Source organism: Castor canadensis, chromosome 11 (genome assembly GCF_047511655.1).
Source record: "Castor canadensis chromosome 11, mCasCan1.hap1v2, whole genome shotgun sequence".
NCBI classification, from domain to species: Eukaryota; Metazoa; Chordata; class Mammalia; order Rodentia; family Castoridae; genus Castor; species Castor canadensis.
In genome coordinates, this window is record NC_133396.1 from 53,244,353 (window position 1) to 53,268,539 (window position 24,187).

At 46.6% G+C, this 24,187-nt stretch overlaps 1 protein-coding gene across 2 annotated transcripts in view; it reads left to right on the forward strand.

Moving 5' to 3' along the window:
- Ntn1 (netrin 1) overlaps window positions 1-24,187 on the forward strand; it is a 189,892-nt gene that overhangs the window by 141,857 nt on the left and 23,848 nt on the right. The window lies entirely within an intron of this gene.

A 24,187-nucleotide genomic window follows, 5' to 3' on the forward strand; every position in this document is an offset into this window, starting at 1 on the left:
CTGTGAGGAAGATAGGTTACAGACCCCAGTCATCAGCAACTGCCTGTGACGTGGCCACAAGGAGCACCCACAGCTGTGTTCACATCACATTATTCTTGATACCGACATCATGAAGTATTGTTCAGGCCCATGATGGTATCACAATTACAGAGGTTACTGCACCTTCTGTTAGATCCTGACTTATAATCATTGAAAAAGAAGTGCATATATAGTATAGCTGTACCATCCACTTGGGTTTTTAAGGTATTTGGACTTAGGTGGTGTTATTTTCCTATGTATAGATGCTCCTTGACTTAGGAAGGGGTCACATCCTGATAAACCCATCGTGAGTTGAAAATGCATTAAATGTTTCTAGCCCACCAAATACCTTCATTCAGCCACACAACATCCTGTAGAATGTTAGCTATTTCCCTTCAAGATCATGAGATCGCTGGGCTGACTGGGAGCTGTGGCTTGTTGCTGTTCCCAGCATCACAAGAGAGGATCCAACCTCACTGCTGCTCAGAAAAAGATCCAGTTTCAAAATTTAAAGTATGGTTTCTACTGAATGTGTAAATTGCTTTCACGCCATGGCAAAGTCAAAAGTTATGTTGAGCTACTGTAAGTCACGACTGTCTCTCTCTCTCTATATATTTTTAAGCATCAAAAAATACTATTCTAAGAAAGGATCCATAGCGTTCCTTGTAACCCTGGTTCTGGGTACCCAGAGGGCACAGAGTCCTGAAAGATAGGGTACTTTTCTCAGAGCAGTCTAGGCCTGCTCCCAGAGTCTTTGTCCTGTGGTCACCAAGGCTTCTGTGTATTGGTGCATACAATAGGAGCAGGAAGGAGGGGCAGAGTGACAGTGTGGTCCCAATATAGACATTCGTGGGACCCTTCTCTACATAGGACTGTAGGGAGGTGTAGGGAGCTTGCGAAGTCATTTAGTTGCCTGAATATTTTAGAATAAAGACTGGATGAGGATGGGGGGTGTAATTGGCAGTACTCAAGAGCTAGGGTGAAGGCCCAGTGCCTGGGCGCTGAATGCCAGGTTTGGATGGAGGAAGCTCTGGCCCAGCGCTATCCACAGCAATGTCCCAAAAGAGTTCAGCTCCAGGGGACAGCTGCTGATTTTTTATTTATTAAGAATTTGTTCTTAGCTGGGCACCAGTGGCTCACACCTGTAATCCTAGTTACTTGGAAATCTAAGATTGGAAGGGTTGTGGTTCAAGGCCAGTTTGGGTAAAAAGTTCACAAGATCCCATCTCAACCAATAGCTGGGCAAGGTGGTATGTGCCTGTCATCCCAAGCTATGCAAGAGGCTGAGATCAGGAGGATCGTGGTTCCAGGCCAGCCTGGGTAAAAAAAAGTTTGCGAGGCCCCATGTCAATGGAAAAAAGCTGATAGTGGTGGGTGCTTGTCGTCCCAGTGACAGCCAGAAGCATAAAATAGGAGGATTGCTATCCAGGCCAGCCTGGGAAAAAAGCGAAACCCTGTCTCCAAAATAACCAGAGAAAAAAAGGATTGGAGATGTGGCTCAAGCAGTAGAGCACCTCCTAATAAGCACAAGCCCTGAGTTCAAACCCCAGTACTGCCCAAAAAAAAGAAAAGAAAAATTCTTCCCAGCTACTCAGGAGACTGAGGCAAGAGATCCCTTGAGCCTTAGAGTTTGAGGCCAGCCTGGGCAACATAGCAAGACCCCATTTCAGAAAAGCAAAAGTTCTCTGTTGCTCATTGAGGACAAGGATGGACTTTTTTTACACAAAGAAAAATTTTACTTAAAAATTCAGGGAGGAGCTGGTAATAAGAGCACAGGCTCAGCATGTGTGAAGTCCTGGGTTTCATCCCCAGTGCCAGTCAAGCAACCAATAAATAAGGGAGAATAGTCTTAACACTAGAAGATATAAATGGAATCTCAAATTATTGACACCACAGTGACTTGGTGGTCATTTGACCAGTCATAAGTCATAGTGATGTACCTGAATGGGACCCACCTGGATGATCTCAGGACTGAACACATTATGGAGGCAGTACAGAGGCTGAGTACACAGATCACCAAGGGCAAGACAGATTTTAATGATCGCTGTCTCTGGTCTCCTCTCCTTTTTCCAGACCTTGCAACTTGACTCAGTCATTTTTGGTTTTTTTTGCTTCCAAATCAGAGATGGGCAAATGCAGGGGAGGGGGAGTAAAGGGGGAAAACCTTTACACAGGCTGTAAAAAGCGTTATAAAGAATTGGAGGGTCACAGCTCTACCAGATAAAAGATCCCCTTTTTACAAATATTGGGTACTGGGATTTGAACCTGGGGCCACATGCATACTAGGCAAGCACTCTACCACTGAGCCACACTCCTAAACTTTACGTGAAGGGTTCCCTAGTAGCACTTGTAAACACCTGTAGCATCCTCTTTGGAAATGTCCTTCGAAGCAGTCTTTGGTTGGTTAACTTTTCTCTTTTTAATTTGGGAACTATTTCCTTTCTTTATTCTGAACCTTAGCAAATACGATTTAAACTGAAGCAAGCAGTAAATAAACACTTTCAGCAAGTACTTTACTTGTACAGGGACTGGGCACCACATTTGGAGCTTGGAGAGAGACTTGGAGCTTTGGTTAGACTCTTGCTAACCTGCCCTAGTAACCTCTGGAAAGCATCCCTTGGCCCCCAGAACTGGTCTGTGAGCCTCTCCCACCACAGATAGGCCGCCAGCTTTGTATCAGCATCTGAAATGCTGTGGGCAGGAGACCAGGAGAGCCCATTAGGAATTGGGCCTGGGTGCTCAGTACCCCCAAATTTGTCAACTCTGGCAGTGTTGAGAAGGGAAAGCCTCTGAGCAAGGCCATCTGAGAAAGCTTGTTTACTTTTTCCTAGGTAACAGAGAGAATTAATAAGCCAAGAATTTGTTCTGAAAGTAGACGGACATAACCTCACCCTGAATTCCTCCTCTTGAAGGGCCAGCTCACTCAGGGAATGTTCTTTACCTATTCCCTGATCTAGGTGGTGAGCTGTCAGTGGCAGATGGCCAGGAATGCAGTGCCATGGGAGCCCCTAGTGGGGCTAGTAGGCCATGAAGGGAGATAGGGACTACTACACACTGAAAAAGGATTTGATGCGCTACACACACTGACTTATTGGTTGTAGGGACCTAAACAGCTTTGCCCACAATCCAATCCCTACAGAGGTACCCTGGTACATTTTCACACCAGGGCTGATTTGTAGCATGTGCCTCTTTCCTTAGTGAAAACATTCTGCTGTGGCCAACTTCAGGCTCCCCTGTGTGAATTCCCTAAGGGTGTTGTTTAGAAGAGACGATTGGGGTTGGCATTCAGAGTCCATGTAAACAATCCCCCTGTGCTGTGGGCCTTGTTTGGGCGATAGATAGAGAGAAAGGAAGGGCTGCGTTTGCTGGTGAGAAGCAGTTGCTGTTTTGCTGGCAACTTTGGAAGAGCTGAACCTGGGGTTGAGGTGCTAGAGTGAGGAGCCAGCCACCTATATACTGGGCTCCTGGGTCCCCCACAGAGATCTTAGGCCCTTTCCCCTAGCTCTGTCTTACTGCACTCACTCCATCTGTGGCCCTATCTAGTGCTGAGCACTTCCGGGGCCCCAGCCTAGGGCTGGGGGTGGCTTCCATGGGCACCTGCAGCCCTCTGGAAGAGCCTAGAGGAGGGGATTCCGGGACTGGTAACTGGGCCTGCAGTAGAAACTTGCCTCGTGCTAGCAGGTGTTTGTTGGGGAAGGAGGTGTCCTTAGTAATATCTCATCTGGTGGCCTTAAAACACCTCCAGATTCTTAATGAAGGAAATGGGTTTATACTGACTTGCTGTCTGGGTAAGCACGGGATGTTCTTAGCCCTGGCTTCTCTCTCTAAGACAGGGAGCAGACTGGTGCAAATGGGAAGATGCCTGTGCAGACTTGGAGGATTGGTGAGGTGTCTGTGGGTGGGACAGGAGGGAGGAGACGGCCCAACACCAAAGCCAGTTCTGCTTGATCTCTTGCGGTTTCTTCCTCTGTGAAATGGGTAATAACAATCCTGCCTTGTAGAGTTGTTGTGAGGATTAAATGGGGTGATCCGAGTAAAGCCTTTGATTCAGTGGTGGGCTCGTTTTAAGTGCTCAACAAAATACTTTAGCTCCATGAGCAGCACAATGCAAGGAGGGGTTCCAGCCAGCCCAGTTTCTGCCAGTTTCTCTGTCCAGGCTGGTGAGAACTATAGTACCTGCTCAGTGAAGGCATCATTTTTATGATAATCGCACAGAATTTTAATGAGAATAGTAATAATATCAAACAAATAACTATGGCATATATAAATGTATATATAATATAGATAATGTATATAAAGAAAAGGATAAGATTTTTCCAAGGAACACTAAAGAGCAAAGAAAATGGAAGGCTTGCCATGTTCTTGGAAGGCAAGGCAAAAAATTGTCAAAATGTTAGTTCTCCCAGTAATAATCCATAAATTTAACAAAATTCTGGTCAACATCCCAATTGGAGAGTGGGGTTTAGTTTGCCTAACAAGGCCCTGAGTGCAAACCCCAGTACCACCAAAATAAAAAAAAAAAAAAAAAGAAAAAGAAAATCCTAGTTAGATAGGATAGGATTCTGAAGTTCCGCTAGAAAACTAAATGTGTAAGAATGGCCAAGAATTTTTTTTTTTTAAAAACACGACTGATGAAGCATGATTAGCTGGCTTCAAACTACAGTCCTCCTGATCTTTGCCTCCCAAGTAGGTAGGATTACAGGGGGGAGCCACCAGAGCCCAGCTTCAAAGTTAGATTTTTACTCTATGCTGTAGGTCACCAATGGATTAAAGATTTATAGATATTTAGTGAATCCTTAAAGTTGTAGAATAGAATATGTATTCCTAGCAATGTAATCTCAGGGTGAAGAAGGCTTTCTAGATACATTACAAAACAAAAAACAAAACAAAACAAAAACCCCCAGAAATCATAAAGGGAAAAGCTTTTATAGATAAAAGCAGAAAACTTCTGTACTTCAAAAATCTCTATAAGCAAAATAAAAGGCAAACTAAGAATTGAGAAAAATACATGTGACATGGCCAACCAAAGAGTAAAATCTGTAGTAAAGCTTTTTACAATTCATTGAGAGATTCTAGCACAAAATTATAATTTTGAGGAAGTGAACTAGAAATTTAGAGAATTTATACAAATGGTAAATATGTGAAATTGTATACTTGTTAATAATCTTGAAATTAAATTAACAAAATTAGTATCTTGAAAGTACACTAACTTTGACACTATTTAGAAAATAAATAATTCCCAATGTTGAACAGGGTTGGGGAAACAGGCACTCACCTACTGTGGTAATGGTAGAGTAATTTGGTAACTTTTATGAAGGGTAAGTTGATATTATATATCCAAAGGTATCTGTGATCCCATTGTTCACTTCTAGGAATTTAGCCCTAGGTAATAGTGGTGTGTATCAGGACTCAGCTACGAAGGTGTTTATTACAGCACTGTTTATAATAACCCAAGGGGGAAGCGGCCTACACGTCTTTCAGTGGAGTTTGAGCTGATAGTGGCATGGCCATTAAAGGATATATAAATGGAAAGATACAGTGTATGTCCAAGTGACGAAAACTGAACACAACAGATCACATATGAAGAGTTAGCTTTGATTGGTGCAAAGCCTGGTTTACAGGGCGTTTCAATTAAATTGTTTCATTATGTCCATGTATTTTAGTGATTCTCAACCAGGGGCTCTTCTGTCCCTAGGGGACACCTGGCACTGTCTGGAGACATTTTCAGTTGTCACAGTGTGGGGGGAGTGTGTTTCCAGTCAGTAGAGGCCAGGAATGCTGCCAAAGATCCCACTGCATGGGACAGTCCCAACAACAAAGAGTTGTCCATCCACCAGTGCTAATGGTGCCAAGGTTGAGAAACCCTGGTATATTTATACAGCATGAAACCCATGTGTTCTCTTTAAAGTACTGAGTGATACCATTTATAGACGGACTGGTTGTTGACTTGGTCCAGGTCATGTCTACGTGAATATAGGTTGATAATTTAGACAGCCGTGTGTCCTCTAGCTAGCAGGAAGCTAGCTAGGAAGCTAGCAAACACTTTTGTACAATTGCATTTAACTATTTGTTTGCTTGCTTCCTTTTCCATGGTAAAAATTATCTGAACCTAAAATAAAAGTTATCCCCAATTTTGACTTTTACTGTAAATTAGCATGCTCTAAATTAACCTGTGATTTAACTCATTGTTAAACTTTTATTATGAGAACTCTCAGAGAAGTAGTGAGCACACAGCGAGCAACATTCTCATCACTGATGCTTAACAGTTCCCGTTTTGCCATGTTTACTTTAACAATATTCTTTGCTAAAATGTTTTGATTTTTAAAATTATTATTTATTTATTTATTTGAAGGGGCTGGAGACTGAATCAGGGGTTTGTACATGCCAGGCAACACTGAGCTACACCCCCAACCCTGGTGAAGTGTCCTTGAAGAAAAGTTTAGATGTTACAGCATTTCATAATGCACCTCTGAAAAATAAGAGCAACTTTTCAGTACTATTATTATACCTAACCAAATTAACAATAAATTCCTTAATATCGTCTGACACCAGGTCCTTATTCAAAAATTTCTTGGTTGTTCCCCAAAATACCTTTTATAGCTCAGTGGCTCAATGGTTTCACTATTAAAACATGATGTGATATGCAAAGCATTATGTTCAGAAATGTACGAAGGTGGCTTTTGCATATACAATAAATGTGAAATGACGTGTAAAATGAAAAGTGCTTCTACCCACATGGATGGTCCCTGCTGTTATTGATCTTACGTGTCCTGAAGGAGGAGGCAATGCCACGTCCAGCTAGATCCCAGGCCCAGCCCATGGCTTGCATTGTGGGCATGTGAGCTCTGAGTGCCTTCAGGAGAGTTTCCCTGAGGAGGGGCTCCTCCAAGCAAAGGGGACAGGAAGAAAGATCAGGGACAGCTTGAGTCTCCTTGGTCAGCATGGACAGTGTGGAAGATGAAAGATACCCTTTTTTAAGTACTTTAGGTACTTAAATCAAGGCTTTTCTGTTGTGGTTCTTTTGGTGGAGCTTGAACCCAGGAACTCACACATGCTGAGCACATGTTCTAACCACTGACCTAGGCCCTCAGCCCTTTACATCAGCTTCAGCACTATTGGCATCAGAGCTAGAGAATTTTCTGTGGTGGAGCTGTCCTGCACACTGTAGTGTGTTAAGCAGTATTCCTGGCCTCTACACATTAGTTGCTAGAACCTGCCCTCTGGCCAGTGGTGGCTAATGCCATTTGTATTGAACTGTTGAACTGTAAGGTGTTGTTGATATATGCAACCATTTGGGAACCCCAAAATGTCAATTTGGTATGGATTCAACTGCTTCTGGGCAGTCTGAATGATTTGTTTCTCTTTCTTTCTTAATGTCTCTTCTGACTGCACTTTGTCTAGATTCTGACTCCGATTCTGCTTTTCTCTGTCTCTCTGTGTCTGTCTCTCTTCTATACTCCCTTCTATCACCTTTCTTTCCCTGGACTCATTCTCCCCTCCTCCTTCCTCTCACTATCCTTTCTGGGGCCTGAACAAAGGGTAGGGGCAGAGGTCAGGCTGGGGGTGAACAGGGCTAGAGAGCATCCCGCCCTCACCCCTGCTGTCAGGGAGCTGTCACCCCAAGGAGCACAAAGGAAGCTCTTTGCATGGTAGGATTCAGGACCCCATTGTTCTTCTGTCCTTGAGCCTTTGCAGGTGGAGCTGTCCCCAGCCCTGAACAGGACAAAGGGATGAGCAGGGAGGCCAGAGGAACAAGTGGGGTGGAATATTTAGCCTTTCTTGGAAGCTCTTCTCACTGGGGACTTAACGGGGGATGACTGATGGGACAAGTGATGGGTGTCAGGGAGAGAGGATGGGAGACCCCAACATAGCATACCACGTCACGCAGCCATCACAGGGACATTGCTGGCAGAAGCGGGTGGGGGTACAGGCTGCAGAGCTGGGTTGAGGTGGGGAGGATAGACAACTCCTAGGCAGTGCTTTCCCAGGCCTTTGCCTGGAATCCCTGGGGATTCCTGTGGAGTTCTGGGCTGGGCTTGGTGGGAGGGCCATGCACCCTGGCCTGAGGCCCTTGTGCACAGTCCCCTCCCCACCTTCTTGCTGTCAGGCTTGCCCTGAAAAATATCCCAGTGTACCTTCACTTGGAATGTGTAAAGCCTGCAACCCTGAGGCTAGGGGGCAGCACCCACAGTGGTCCCTTCGATTACTTAAATAGCCAGCTGGCCCAAAACCACCCCAGACTTAAAGTGATAACAGTAATAACCACTGTAACTATCAGTCTGATCCTTAAGTTCCTGGGTCTGAGTACTTCATACCTGCAAGCAACTCCACAACCCTGCGTGGCTTCAACTTCTCAGTGAAGCCAAGGAATTGGGCTAAATGATCTATTTAATCCCTTCCTAGTAGAAAATCATAGGGCCTTGTTGGAGGCCAACTGTGGGTCACCCAGCCCCAACGCTCCATCTTCCTTCATTCTGTCATCAGCTGCTAGGAAGGGCCAGGTGGGCAGAGCCAGCCTTCTCTTCTTAGGCACAGTACCCAGGGAGTGACCTGTAGGGCTCCTTTTAGGCTGTGTGGAGGGGACTTTAGGGAACTTGCATTCAAGAGGGCATCATCCCCAAGGAGGGGAGGAAGAGAAGAGATTAGATCAGGCACCCTCCCTCTGGTCAACATCGTGTAGAGGCCAGGATGCTGCCATTGGCCTTCTCCTTGGCTGAAGGATGCTCAGACTATCCCCAGCCCTACCCCCGCCTCCTTCTAAAGCTCTCAGTATGGCCACATGAAACAAGTGCTCTGCCTCTGCCCTAAGCCCAGTTCAGATATACAACTAAACAGATCATGGCCCTGTGTTTGCCATGTCAGTAAGAGCCCAGGATTGGCCTCTCCAGAGTGCAGTGGGGACTTGTCCCCCTTCCTGTTTCTTCCTCAGAGTCCAGCATTCCCCTGAGAAGATTATGACAGATCATCTGCACTGTTTTGTGGTCTCTCTGCTCAAGAGTGAAGTACATCCAGGGATGGTGGTGCCCACCATTCCAGCACTTGGACAGATGACACAGGAGGATCATGAGTTTGAGGGACTGCATAATGAGACTCTGTCTCCAAAAAAAAAAAAAAGTTATAGTGCATTGTGGGATCAAGGAACAGCGAAAGCCTTTTGTGGGCTGGAGGCATGGCTGAAGTGGTAAGGCCTTGAATTCAAACCCCAGTAGTGCCAAAAAGAAAGAGGGAGGAAGGGAAGGAGAGAGACAGAGACAGCAGAAATGATCAGGAGTCGATGAACTTACCTTGTTAGGAAGAGGTATCTGAGAATTGGTGTTTGGGAGCTGGCAGGATCTGGCTCATTCAGTTCTGCATTCATGCTGGTAGTTTGAAATTTGCCACAGTGTGCCTATTCATACTTTGGAACTTGATACATAGTACAAATCAAGGCTCTTTTCTCCCCCAGTGAGCTAGTTATTAAGCATTCCTCAGCATAGCATTGTCCAAAAGGCATCAGGAGAGTGGAGTTCTGGATGGTCATACCAGGAGGAACCTAGATTAGTCATCTGATATGGCACCCATGTTTGACAGATGGGGAGCCTGAGGCGCAGAGGAGGACAGTGACTTACTCTAGATCCTGCAGGGGGCTGATAGCAGGATAGAGGTTCCCACTTTACCATAGTGCCTCAAGCAAGCATCCTTTTAAGTAGTAGTGGTGGAGGGACACCAGACACAGGGACTTGGAGAGATTCTCCTGATGAGGGGTATTAGAAATTCATGGACTGTTTGGAGCAACAGGGTTTAAAGAAAACTGCTTCAAGATTTTCTTAAAATCCCAAGCTGGGCTAGCATCAGTCTATTGCTTTCTTCCCTCTTTTCTTCCCCTCCCTGAGCAGGTAGTCAGCCCTCAGGTTTGAGAACTGCTACTTGCACATTGAAAATCATCATAGCAGCCTCTATCTCACCAGGCAGAGAAGCTTCTGAGAATGTGGTAGTCTTTGGGGACCTGATAATTCAGGATTGACCTGGTTTTGGACTTTACCACTGCTCTTCTTCCTGTTTGTGGCCAATTTATTCCTGTTGGTGGTTGAAACAGCAGAATGACAGCCTTTTATCCTGGTTATCAGGGGCCCTGGTGTCTTGGATTAGGTTCTCCAGAATTTCCAGGGGTCTGAGACAAGAATTCTTGTGGAGGTGATTTATTGAGGGGATGCCTCCCAGGGATGACTAGTAAGAGAGTGAGGGAGGCAGGAGAGTCCAGGGGAGGAATCTGGGAACGTACCTGGCTTGCAGAAGTCTAGATCCAGCCTGATCCCATGGGAGCCTGGAGAGGTTATTATGCCAGAGTTGTTCCACATAAAGGCAAGAAGACTAGGCCATGCCATTTGTCTACATAGTTGATCATCGTCTATGAACTGTCTCCTGGGACTGACAAGTGTAACCTCCGAGAATGCTTCACACAAAGCAATGTCCATCTGCCAGAGACAAGCATCAGAGAATGCTGTAAGCATGCATGTTGACAGCCGGTACCTGCAGCAACTGGGGACAGAGTGTGCCAGGTCAGTCAGTAAAGGGGTCAAGGCAGGATACCCACTACACCTGCTATAGTAGGCCCTCTGTGTCTGTGTGATCCGAATGTGGATTCAATGACACTCAGATCAAATATATGCAAAATAAGTTGTGTCTGGTGCAGAACTTGTACAAACTTTTTTTTTCTTGCTGTTATTCCCGAAATACAGTGTAACAACTGTTGCTTAGTATTTACATTGTATAAAGTATTGTAAGTAATCTAGAGGTGATTTAAAGAATGTGGGAGGGTATTGTAGTTTATATGCAAGTACTATGCCACTTTATATAAAGGACTTGAGCATGGTGGATTTTGATATCTGGGGGGAGGGGTCCTGATCCAATATCCCTCCAATACTGAGGGACAACTGCATTTGGTAAATAATTTAGGAAATCTTATTGGGACCTGGGAAGTGTCTGTTTCATCTATTCTTAAACAGCTCTCCACTATAGAAACACTTGTTGGTTATTCTCTTTGGGCCCTATGTCCCCCCTCCCACATCCAGCTGGTCACTCAGATAGTTTTACGGATCTCTCATCTCTGCCACACACACTGCTGTTGTCCAAATTCAGACTCTTTTTATTTCTTCTGACACTATATCTCTGAGGCAGATTCTGTGCTGTAACAAACATCCCTAACAGTCCAATCGTTTCTTGGTCATACAGCCCTCAGTCACAGGTGTTCCTGTTTGAGTGGCTCTGTTCTCAGCAGGGAGTCAGAAGCCCAGACTCTTTCCATCACATGGCTGTACCATCCTCTAGGGCCTCAGAGTCATCCCTCAGAAGCTTAAGGGAGACTTCTATCAGTTGGGCCTGAAAGTGTCAAGTATCACTTGTACCTGTATCTCATTGGCCAGATGGGATGACTCATATGACTATACCTAACTGCCAGAGGTACTGGGTAATATAGTCCATACACTCAGGAGGAAAATGAAATGGTAGTTAGTAGCCACATGCAGTGTTCCCATAGATCTTTTTGGATCAGTACTAACTTTGGAGGCATCTGTAGCCACCTGTCACTGTGGGAGTGTGGTAATCAGCACCAGAAAGCAAGAGTCAGTCTTGAGGCCTTTTCTCTGTGTGGGATGCAGTTTAACCCAACCTTGGACAAGAGTGTGTTTCCTGCCCGACAGCTGCCTGGATTTGGGGTACAGACAGGCTAAGCAAGGGCACTACTGGGTTCCAAGGCATGACCTCATCAGCACTGGCTTAATCAACTGAGCTAACCAGCCAGCCAACCAGCCGGGTGGACGCTGCAGGGCTGCAAGCATGCCTCTCTTTCAGGACCTTCCCAGGGAGCCCAGCTTAGTTTATCTGAATCCCCCTTCAGTGTTGACAGCAATTCCAGTTTGTGTCCACTATTGGCTCTTGTTGGAAAAGAGTACAGAGAGCCAACTGGATCCCTATTGGGACAGCTTTGTTTTCCCTGCTGAACACAAAATCCCCTGTTCACTGGGAGAGCTGACAAGGAGACCCTGTGGGGCAGGCCCGGTGGGAGCAGATACTAGTGAATACAGCGCCCGAATGGCTTCAGCTTATTAAAGGCGAATACATGGGATAACCCTGCCCGCCAAGTGGGAGATAGAATGGGGGGCACAGAGCTGTTACAGAGGATTAGCGGCCACAGATGGGTGGAGGCAGGTGCAGCTTTTTCTGCAATTTGGAAGGGCTTATGAAATACAGATCCTGTGCTCTATAAATCCTTCCCATGGCTTCATCTGGGCTACAGGCTGAAAATGGGGAATTTCTTGTTCATACTTCCTCTGCCCCTTTACCAGCTCCCAGAATTCCTTGGGACTTCTAATTAGAGGGCTTGTGCATTTGTCCATTTATTCATTTTCTGTTTAATCATGCATCAGTCATACATTTATTTAGGGCCTGTACTTGGCGATGGGGTGACAGAGCTGAGTAGAACATGGAATTCTGCCTTCAAGGGACTCACAGAGTACTGTGGGAGAAAGACATACAAGTACAGTGGGTGATTCTAATTTAGGTTGTTAACCAGGTCCGTTGCATCAGCAGATACTGAGGTTGCCTTGGCTTCCATGGCCTGCCTAGTGGAAAGCATTGCTGAGCTGGCTGGTTCTTATGCTGCCTGATGAATGAAGCCTCAAGTCTAAGGTGACTTGTTGCCCCTCCAGATGGGCTTCTATTTCCTAGTGGCACAGATGGCAGATAAGAGAGGACAATACAGTAGTCTCTTAAGTGTCCATAGAGGATTGGTTCCAGGATCCCTCAAAATACTAAAATCTACAGATGCTCAAGTCCCTCTTATAAAATGCAAAGAAATGCATATAAAAATGCATAGAACCTACAGACTTCCTCCATACCTTTAAGTTAGCTCAGGATTATGTATAGTAACTAAATGATGTAAATGCTATACACACCAATACACTGTAGTTTTAGAAAATAGTGATGAAAGTCTGTACATGCTCAGTACACATGCAATTTTCTCTCAAATATTTTTGATCCATGGTTTATTGAATTTGTGAATGCAGAACCAGTGGCATAGCTGGAAATTTGGGGTCCTCAAGCAAAAACCCTGGAGGATTTCTCTTATGGGGCAGACTTTGCATCTTGAAAAAGGTTTGGAATGCTGCCAGCAGGTGTTTCTCTGGCTCTGATGCAGATTTGTTCTCTACATCTTTTCCTGCTAAGATGGGGACCCTCCTCATCTCCTCTGGTCCAGCACCCCTCATCCAGGTGCATCTTCAGCATGCAGAAATCTCTGTCCTCTCTTCATGGTTTATAGAGCTCATCTCTGGGGTGAAAAGTGTTTTGTTTTGTTTTGCTGTGCTGAGGATTTGAACTCAGGGCCTCTTGCTTGCTAGGCAAGGGCTCTACTACTTGAGCCAGGCTCCAGTCCTTTTGCTTTTAGTTTGTTTTTTGGATAGAGTCTCATGCTCCATTTTCCTGGGCTGGTCTTAGACCATAATTCTAGCTCTGTCTCTCAAGTAGATGGGGTTACAGGTGTACACCATTTTGCCTGGCTTGGGTGAACGTTGTGAACTCTGACTCTGACAAAAGAATTTTGAACTCATTCTGTGGTTCAAGGTTCTGGTGGATATGTTGCTATAAGGAAGGGAATGGGGGTTTGGTTCTCAGGGCTACCAGAAAGCCTGACTGCCAAGGGAAGGAGGCACGTGAGACCAGATACATCTGAGTTAGCCCTGAGAACTTGTGGGGCCTGGGTCTCTGTCCCCCACTTCTCACAGGAGCTGGTGTTTGTGGGTACCAGGAGTAGGGTTAATGGAGTCTCTTGCACATAGGGCCTCTCTTATGGTAAAGCATGGTTCTTCACCTACCACTTTGTCCACCAGAATTGTTCTGGAAGTCTCTCTGGGAGGCCTGTGTGTGAGAGTCCTATCAGGTCGGGTACAGTACATGAGGATCTGTAGTCCTCCGTCACACCTGAACACCTGAGGTACACAGTTCTCATTCAGCTCCTGTTGGCCTGTGAATGTTAGAAGTCAGGGACACACAGACACTTGTAGAGCAGCCATTGGGAGCTCCTGGTGAAGGAAGACATGATTAAGCAGCAGAAGACTGAATTTGGCATCTTATTAAAGCCTAGAAAGATCCCAGTTGAGAAAGCTAGGGCAGGATAAAGTCCATGCTTATGGCCCCTCCACACCCCACAGTGACTCTTTGGGAGGGTAGCTGTGTCCCAGCATGGTAGGCAAAGGATGCCAGCACCTTCCACAGCGGGTTATGTGGGTCTGTGGTTACCTGGAGTACATTGAGAGTTCTTCTCTAAAGCAAATGCCATAAGGCTAGACATCCTTAATCTGAAAATCCAAATTCTGAAATACTCCAAAATCAAAACTTTTTATTCCTTTTTAAATGTTTTTTTGGCGGCACTGGGGTTTGAACTCAGGGACTCGCACTTGCTAGGCAGGCGCTCTACCACCTCAGCCACTCCGCCAGCCCAAAAAATCAAAACTTTTTGAGCACTGATAGTACCACATGGTACAATTCCTCGTGTGATGGATCACAGTCAAAACACAAGTGCACAAAATATTGTGTAAAATTACTTTAGGCTATGTGTATAAGGTGTATCGGAAACAAATGAATTTCGTGTTTAGACTTGAGTCCATCCCCAAAATATCTCATAATGTATAATATACCCTAAGTGTCTGCAGGTCTGTGGTTCCAAGGAGACCACCATGGAGGAAAAACTGTGAATACTCAGAGTGCATAGAATTCATTGCCTGATTCATTTTTCCAGTAATGCTGCCTGACTTCTGATAAAGATATGCTGCCTTTCAACAAATATAAAATGTTTCATTTTATCACTTTAATTAAGCATATTCACTTTCACCTTGCTTTGGGGGCACCATTTGCTTTTTAGAGGCAGACTTTCACAAAATTAAGCAGGAAAACACTCAGCAGATAACACAATTTAAACACAACTGATGATAGCAAGGGACTGACTGAGAGCTTCTCCCATCAACTGAGCTGAGAAATGCATGTGCAGGAATTTTAATTTTTTGGTTTTGAAATTTTCTTTTATTTATTTATTTTATCATGATTGATAAAAACCATTTGTAAAAAATCTGCAAATAAGGTGGGCTTAATGTATAAGCAAATAATTCCAAAATATGACACTTCTGATCCCAGGCATTTTGGGTAAGGGATACTCAGCCTATTAGTGACATAGTGGTACCCTTAATCTCCATGTGAGAGGGTAGCAGAGTTTGTTGTTGCTGGGGAAGACCTTAGCATCTGCCGTGGTTGTGACACTTTGTGGCATCAATGGTTTCCTGGAAGTACGGTTTCCAGTTATCTTTGACCTGATTCATTGAAATGTCACAGAACTTTTAAAAAGCATTTGGGATGAGAATCTTTTAAAAAACGTGGCACCAGCCTTCATGCCTTATTAAGCAATGCATATCAAACATAATTCACCTTTTGGGATGATTCATCCATTGTAAGAATTGTGCTACCACCCAGTCAGCGTTTCACAACTGATTTAGCCATCTTAGGAGTGGTAACTCTATTCTAAACAGCCCTTAGTTGTTCTGCATCTGGTTTTCATAGTGGGATGTTTTCTGTAGTTCCTTCTTCCTGCAAGTCTCTAAATAAATACCATCAGTCTCCACACTCACGGAATCTACATCCATAGAGAAAACCAAACTCACATGGAAAATATTTGAAAAAAACTGTATCTGTACTGAGCATATACAGACTTTTTTTCTTGTCCTTATTCCCCAAACAATAAAGTATGACAACTGTTTACACAGCATTTAATTGTTTTAGGTGTTATAAATAATGTAGCAATGACTTAAAGTCTACAGGAGGATGTGCATAGGTTCTATGAAAACACCACTCCATTTGTATAAGGGACTCTGGCATCTGTGGATTTTAGTACCTGTGGGTGGTCCTGGAACTAAACCCCCGTGGATACAGAGGGATGTCTGTGTATAGACCCTAACATGCTGTGGTCTAGAAATAGCGATAACATTTATTATCAGTGTTTGTAAACAAAGAGTAATTAAGCTATGAATAAAGACTTAAAGGGATTTCCTTTTGGATAGCAATTTCACTACTTAGAGCTCTTCCTGGTTCTCACCTGTATTCCAGAGACTTGAAATAAACTGCTAATTGGCTTCCAGTTTAAGTTGGATTTTAATCGTGAGCATCACTTTGGATTTACATCACCGTTTCCCACTCAGTGGAGAGGAAATTCTCACATCAAGAACTGAGGAAGAGGGACGCTAGGATGAGGACTAGGCACAATGGGGTTTCTAAACATTGTGCTCTTAGTTGAGGAACCAGGAAGCTTTAGTGGGATGCGATTCTTTCTCCAGGTGTCTTGAGGGTTGTTCTGTTGGTTAAACAGGTAGCTGGTGCTGGGCTTTTCCAGAAGGTGGATCTAAGGCCACTTGGGCAGTTATAGAGTCAGGTCCCAGCTGAGGGCAGTCCTGTCCCATCCTAGGGCTAATGGTGAGGGAGCTTCAGGCTCCCACTGAATGGCAGTGGGTATAAGGGTGGACTTGCTTCTGGTCTTAAAAGAATACTTTCAACTCCAAAAGGATAAATTCTGTGGTCTTGATCCATCTAGCCATTAGTGGCAAGTGACAAATGAATCACCGATGGCAGGAATGAGACAACTTATTCACTAAGTAATCAGGAACATCTCAGTGAGTTGAGGCCCCCTCAGAATGAGGTGGTTGATTAGTGAGGTCTGCCATGTGGTTGACCGGGGAAGCTAGTAGCCTGTGTGCTGCTTATTCATTTGTTGTCCATCAGTGTGTCCTCTGTCCTCTGTCAACCCTGATTTTTTTCTGCTGATAAATTGCTCATCATGAGCCTTTCAAACTAGGAACCCCAAGTTTCGTGTTTTTCTCTTTCTTCCCCCAACATCTTCTCTGTCTGGGCCCTCATTCATCATCCTGCCATTTTGATGGGGGAATTTCAGAACTTTTGGAAAGAGGAATTCTCCACTGGTCCAGCAACTTTTTGGATGTGTCCTACTTCCTTTGACTGGCTGTGGATTTACTTCCTAATGCCTTGGCTGGTGGCAGGAGGGGTGCAGGACATCACAGGCATAGGAGGTATTGCTTGGTGAAGGGGTATGGTGGTGAGGATGGATGAGTGAAAAAAACCACATAGAGGTTCTTCCTGAGGACAGGGAAGTCAGCAAGATGGTCCTTCACAAAGGGGCAGCCCCTGCATTGGGCAGTTAAGGGTCATTGCCAGTGATCATCAGGTGGCCCATGGCTTTGGAGACAGATCTGTCTGAGTGGCCCTGTTCTAGGACCAGGGGCAACTAAAGTTAGGGAGTCTGCCCCCACCAGTTGGTGGCCCAGGACCCAGAACATTTCAAGCCTTTGTTTTCTCATGTGTAGTAGTCAGGGCAGTCCTAATACTGCTTGCCCAGCCTCCTCCTGGGTGGAAAGTGCATGGCAAGGGCTGTCCAGGTGTAGCTCGTCTCATCTAGGTGGGATACAGCCATCCTCTGAGGCTGAGGCAGCATGTGTAGGCAGGGAGCATGGTGAACAAAGGTCTGGGAGTAGTGGCAGGACCAATCTTCATGGCAATCCCCTCCACATAGTTGACACTAGCTGGGGAGACCCCAGGGGTGGGCAGTTAAAGGCTGAGAAAATTCTGGATGTCCAGGAGCAGTTCAGGCAGCCAAGGTCTCCTGCCTCCAGTCAGGAGGGCTTTCTGCAATCCCAAAAGCTCTGGGCAAGAGGCTTTAATCTAATTACATGCTTTATTTGAGCCAATTTGTTTTCCAATCCATCTTGTTCAGCAAGAAGAAAGACCATGCTGAGGACTCATTTGCACCTCTTGTTCCAAAGGGAGAAGAGAAGAGGGGCTGTTCCCTACCTCACATGGGCAGCACAGCCCCCAACCTCTTCCATCCTGGGGAGGGGACTGGGGTGGTGCAATGCTGTCATTAGCCAAGAGAGACAGGCCTGGCTCTCTTGACCCAGTTCTGGAAGCCCAATGCCTCCTGAGTCTTTGGGGGTCCCAATACACTAGGCAGGACTGAAGCAAGATGGGCTTGTGGGCCAGGTAACCAAGGAAGGGGACACTCATTCCCAGTGACTTCCCCAATGCAGGACCTGCTGGCTTTGCCTGTGATGCTGCCCACAGAATCTGAGGCCCAGTATTGAAAATCTGCAGATATGTTTTCATGATAAGGCAGTGGATTGGGATCTATGCTGTTAAAGACCAAAAGGAATACCAAAGCCCTCCTGCTGACTTCCCTGGAGGTCAGTCTCTTCCCTGGGCAGGGAGCCGTGCTCTCCCAACTTCACAATTCATGGTTCACAGCATTTTCCCAAACTGCTCCCCGCCTCTCTGTGAGTCCTGCTTCCCTGCCTTTACATTTCTACCACTGATGCAGCCTGCTGCTTCCTGTGCAGAGCCTGGTGACTTCTGCCCTTGTTCTGGGGAGGTTCGGGGATCCCTGAGGCTGAGGATCAATCTGCTGACCACATGGTGGTGGCTGCTGGGCCTGTTTTTATTCAACTCCTTCAACAAATATCTACTGATATTATGTGTCCTGGACCTGGAGTACAGCAGGGCTGCCCTGACTTCACAGAGGAAGAGGGACAACGCACAAGTCAAAAATTTTTCAACTGCAAAGGGTGTCAGATGCCCTGAGGGAACCACCTCCTCTGAAGATGGTTGGGACAGCGAGAGGTCAGTCAGTATTCCGTGAATCAAGGGCATACTTCAGAAATATCTTTGGGTTGAAAAAAATTGGATGTGTCAGTAATGCTATGAAATTGGTTTTCGTTCATGATTCCTAAATCAGAGTAAAAATAATGACAGTTGATGTTGCTCTAGTGTTTCCTATATGCCTGGCTTCATCTTACCCAGGATTTTGAAAGGTGGTAGAAGCTCACCTCTACTCAATAAATGAGGCATCTCAGATTCAGAGAGGTGCAGCACTGTGCCCAAGGACACACAGCTATGCTAGTCTTGGAGCTCTCAAGTGTCATGGTAGCCTATTTGTAATTGCTATCCTACTGGACCCTTCCTACTCCCCAGGACTGTGTGCTCAGAAGTTTCTTTATGTCTGAGGTGGTGGCTTATGTCCTGGGGCGTCAGGAGGTGATCAGAGGTGATTTGTCCAACTAATACTCCACACCCCCAAGACAGCATGCTGGGTGGCATGGCCTGCCTTCCAGTGTCCCTCCCCTCTCCAGCCCGCTTAGCAGGGTTCAGAGGTTCCCCAGCCCCTCAGCTAGGCATCTCCCGAGCCTCACCTGGAGATGAGACTTCAAAGGGAGCCACCACTGTCTGTTGGGGAGCCTGCTGGTGGGTTTGTGCGGCCAGGTGGTCTTGGTCTCTCGGGGGCAACTGCAGCCATGACCGTGGCCCCTGGTAGTGCCCAGAGTTCTGTACTTTTGGGTTCATCAGACTGTTGGTGGTGATGAACCCTGTGTCTGCTGCTAGAACACCAAGGTCTGATTTGCCTGGGGGAGAAGGCAGACAGAAAATCCCAGGCTTGAGATAGGAGCTAAGAACTTAGAGGGTGCCCAGCTACATGGGGGAAGCGACCAGGAACAGGCTTCAGGAAAGTCCTAAGGAGACAGGCATTGGAGACCAAAATGTGGTCCCTGAAGCTGAGTGGCCCATGGTGTGGCCTCCACTTGTCCCAGTTCCTAAGGGCGGAATAGCCGAGGATAGAGTAAATGTCCTCAGGCAGAGGCGACATCGCTAGCCCTGCCTTGCTTTGAGCCCACAACACAGACAAGAAATGAGCCTCACTCTTTTTGGGGAACAGGTCTCCATTGTGCAGACCACCCTCGAAAAGCATTTCTTGGATTTTATCAGTTGTGCTATGTCTGCAGAGTCCTGGAGCCAGGTCAGTCCATCTCAGGTCTGAGCCATCCTCCTTGCCTCATGAGCCCTGATCTGGCTCCACTTGCCCTGCTGTGCTGCCATTGTTCACCCTCCACTCCTAGGTGGGGGTCCCTAAGGTGGCCTTCTGCTGCACCGTGGCCTCCATCAGTGTTGGTGTCCCTGCTCTCCTCCCCTCGCTCTGCACCATGGCCAATGCCTCCTGATGCCTGTGAAGAGGGAGCATGGTGTTATTGTCATCACTCCACTCTAATGATGCTACATTTAACTTCATAGTCACCAGAGTGGGGACATGAAGGCTGAGGGCCCCAGATGAGAGGGCCTGTGATGGGGTCCCTTTTTTACCCTAAGCAATGTCTTTTCCTGGAGTCCTTCTCAAGTGATCACCACTTACAACCTGTGGGCCAGAACACTGGTGTGGCTTGGAAGAGGAGCATTTGAAGGTGGGAACGTCAAGGGGTGTGTTGTTTAGAAAGACAGGAGACTGGGTAATGGGGGGGCCATGGCAGGTCTGTGGGTCCTGACATCTGAGACTGTCACAGACAGTGGCTTTCCAAGGAAAGTATAAGGAGGGAGGGCTTCACACTGTTTCCTCACACTGTGGTATGTGATCTCCAGGAGCTGCCTCTGCCTCTGCTGCACAGCAAAGGAAGCCATCTGGGACAGAGCCACCCCTGAGGAAGGGGCAAGAGGAAGGGGCGTGGCTTCCCTGGGAGCACCAGCCTCACCCTTAACCTGCTGGGCTCCTAGTTCCCTAGCAGGGCATAGAAGAGGAATGGGGCTTGAGTTCATGCATGCAAAGAGTTCAGACTCCTGCTTCTCCATCAGAATGTTTGTCTGTGGTCCTTGAGGAAGAATGAGGCTCAGGTAGCAAATGACCATTTAGGTGTCTTGGGAATCTGGGACCATACATAGTACAGTGTGGAGATATGTTCAAGTGGGATGGGAACCTATGCAGCCTGGGGACTCATCCCTGAGAGGGATGAGGGTGAGAGCCAGTCTTGGCCCATTACAACTAAAGACCTTATCCTTAGCAGCTGTGCGTGAGGAAGACCGGACTGGAACCCTTTGGTGAGCTTGCGTCACAAAGCCCTTTCTGGACCCACAAGACCCCTGCAGGCTTTTTGCATCAGCTCTCTGTTCCTTTCTTTCTTCGCTCCGTTCAGAGTGCCCCAGTGGGCTGTGCCAGGCTAGGTCTTGCCTCAGGACCTTTGCACAGGCTGTCCTTTCTGCTTGGCATTCTCCTCCCTCAGATCTCCTTACCCTGCCTTGGTCACACTGTTCAGTCCTCACTCACATGCTACTTCTCCAGGTGCTTTTCCTGACTACCTATCTTTTCTCATCACTGTGACAAAATGTCTTACATAAACAACTTGGGGGAAAGATTTATCTTTGCTCATGGTTTCAGAGGGCTCAGACTGTGATCACTTGGCCTCATGCACTTGGGCAGAACATCATGGCAGAGGGACAGTGTGGCCTAGGAGAGCTGTTCACCTCATAGCAGGCAGGAAGCAGAGAGACTGAAAGGGACCTTAGATGGGGTACAACCTTCAGAGGCATACCCCCATCAGTCTACTTCCTCCAGCTAGACCCCACATCCTAAAGTTTCCAAGCACCTCCCAAAAGAGCACCACCAGTTGGGGACCATGCATTCAACACATGAGCCTGTAGGGGACATTTCATATGCCCACCATAGCACCACCCTTGCTAGGGCAGTGGTCTCCTGTCCAACCATGCACAGCTGCCATGCACACAATGGGTATTTGGTATCTGTTGGCTGGTGACTCACTTTTCCCTTGTCCTTAGGGGGTTAATATTTGTGCAGTTGGGAGCAGATGCCTCTTTGCACATGTGCATACCTGCCATCTCTTAGGGAGGATATAGACTTCCGGAACAAGGCCTGTGGATTAGGAATACGATTGTCATTTTTTTGAGCACAGATATCTTCCTGAGTAGTTAGGATTACAAGTGTGAGCCACCAGCACCTGGCAAACACAGATATCTTAATACAGGATTCTTACCCCCCAGAACCAAAGGTTCCCCATCCTTACTAGGAAGGAGAGACTTGCTTTACAGTATTTTTAGCATTTTTTTCTTTTGGTGGTACTGGGTTTGAGTTGAGGGCCTTGCGTCTGCTTGACAGGTGTTCTACCACTTGAGCCACTCCTGAACCCTAGTATTTTTTTCTTTTGAACATGAGAATTGTGTCTCAAAATTAAGAATACAGGCAACAAAGCAAGAAACCAAAATAAGAATAATAAAACCAGCCCCGATCCTTCCACCATGTCTTTCAGTGCACATCATATTCTTCTAGTTCAAAATTGGAGCCCCTGTCATGGTTGATAGCCCCTTAGCAGCCATCTGCTAAGCCCATAGCCTCGTGCAACTCCAGGCTTCCCTCCTCTGGGTTCCTCACACCTGCCTGACACTTTCCTGTCCTAGGGCCTTTATACTTGTTGGGGCCCAGTTTTCCCAGTCCAGCGGTGGTACACTTGGACAAAGTGCTCTTTGGTGAGAGAGATGAGAAGGTGGCTTTACATGGGAGTAGGGGTGTCTTTGAATCACCTGTAGCCAAAAGGCAAAAGGTGGCCTCGTGGGCCATGCCCCTGTTGTCTTCCCTAAGGTGGTCATCATGAAAGAACCCCGAACAGCACACACATTGAAGGTGGAGTCTGGCCCAGGGGATTCCATGAAGTTTAGTGGTTCCAGATCAGGTGGAGGCAAAAATGACTTTTCTGCACAGATTGGCTCCACCTGTCTTTTGTCACTTTCTAGTGGACGAAATGGCCTGGTGAAGAAGGATAGAATCAGCTGGGTGTTCTTCCTAGCCCAATCCCCTCTTCCCTTGAGCTCCTCCTCCCTCCCCTGCACCCAGCCATTGGGGTCTGAAGCTCACCCAGCCCTCTGGGTTTGTTTCTCTGCCCTGGGAGGCAGACCATGTTTGCTGGGTGTGTAGGCACATTATATTCACCACCCTAGCTTCCCAAATCCAACAGCCCAGAAGCAGAGGCAGAGGTGTGGCGACAGAGCGAGACCTTTGCCAGCTCCCCGCCCTGCTCCAAGGGGAGGTGCCAGATGCGGTGCCCCTGCTTCCACCATGGGCCGCCGGGCGCTGCCTGCCATATGCTCAGAGATGAGCCTGGAGCTGGCGAGCAGGCCTGCCCTGCAGGGTTTTGGCACCTGGGCACAGGAGGCAGATCAGAGGGGCCAGCTACCCAAGGTGCAGGAGGAGGCGGGACAGGAGAGGCCTCTGGGATTGGGCCTGCAGGGCCACCTCTTGGCTCTGGGCTGTGGGTCGGTCAGGGGAGCAGGTGGGAGGGATGAAAGAGAGGGCAGGCTGCACTCAGGAGGTGCCAGGATGCCAGCCAGCCAGGATGGGCCTGCTGCGGGCTGGGCAGATGGCCGCCTCCAGGTCTCAGCTCAGCAGCCCTCCCTGAGACAGAGCATGTTGGGAGCCCTGTCCAGCCCTGGCAGCCCTTGACTCTTTTTCTGGTGGGGGAGAAGGTGACCGTGGAGCAGGAGCACCTGCAAATGTGTAGTATTCACCTGGCATCTCCACCTGAGCCCCAAAGGGTCCCTGAAGAGTGGAGGTGGGGAGACTCCCTGTGGCCACTGAGTGGAATCCCAGCACTGGGTGGGGGTATGATAAAATGTTGGGAGTCTATTGGTAAATGAGGTTGATCAGTTGGCGCTGTGGGTCTCATGTGTATAACAAGTTAGGGTAACTTTTGTTAAGGTGGAACCATATGAAACTTTCTTCTTTTAATTTGGGAAATGGTCAATTTTCATTACTCTCATGTGGTCCATCTTAACAGCTTTCATTGTTTTCTGAGCTTCGGAACAGATCAAATAGCACAAAATAGACATGTCCCTTAAATGCTCACATAACTGCATCTGTGAAGCCTGTCGATCCAGGCATTTCTTAAGGTTATCTATTCAACTTGGTCATTTATATTTTCCTAAAAATAATGCATTTCATTCAGATTTCTGAGATTTTAGCCTTAAAGCTGTATACAATAGTCATAAAACCCACAAATGTTCCTTAGCTTGTTACTTCCTAGTGTTCTGTTTTCTTTCTTTATTCATAATTAGACATGACAGTGTTTTGTCTGGTCATTTATTTATTTTAGTTTGTGGGCTTTTCAAAGAATCAAGCCTTGGGTATGCTTATAATTTTGAGGGTTTTTTCTGTATTCTACTTTATTAATTTCTGCTTCTGTTGCTGTTCTTCCTCCCAGCTTCTTTGGGTTTTGTTTTGCTTATTGTCTACTTTTAGAACAGAATATGTTTTGCTTCTTTT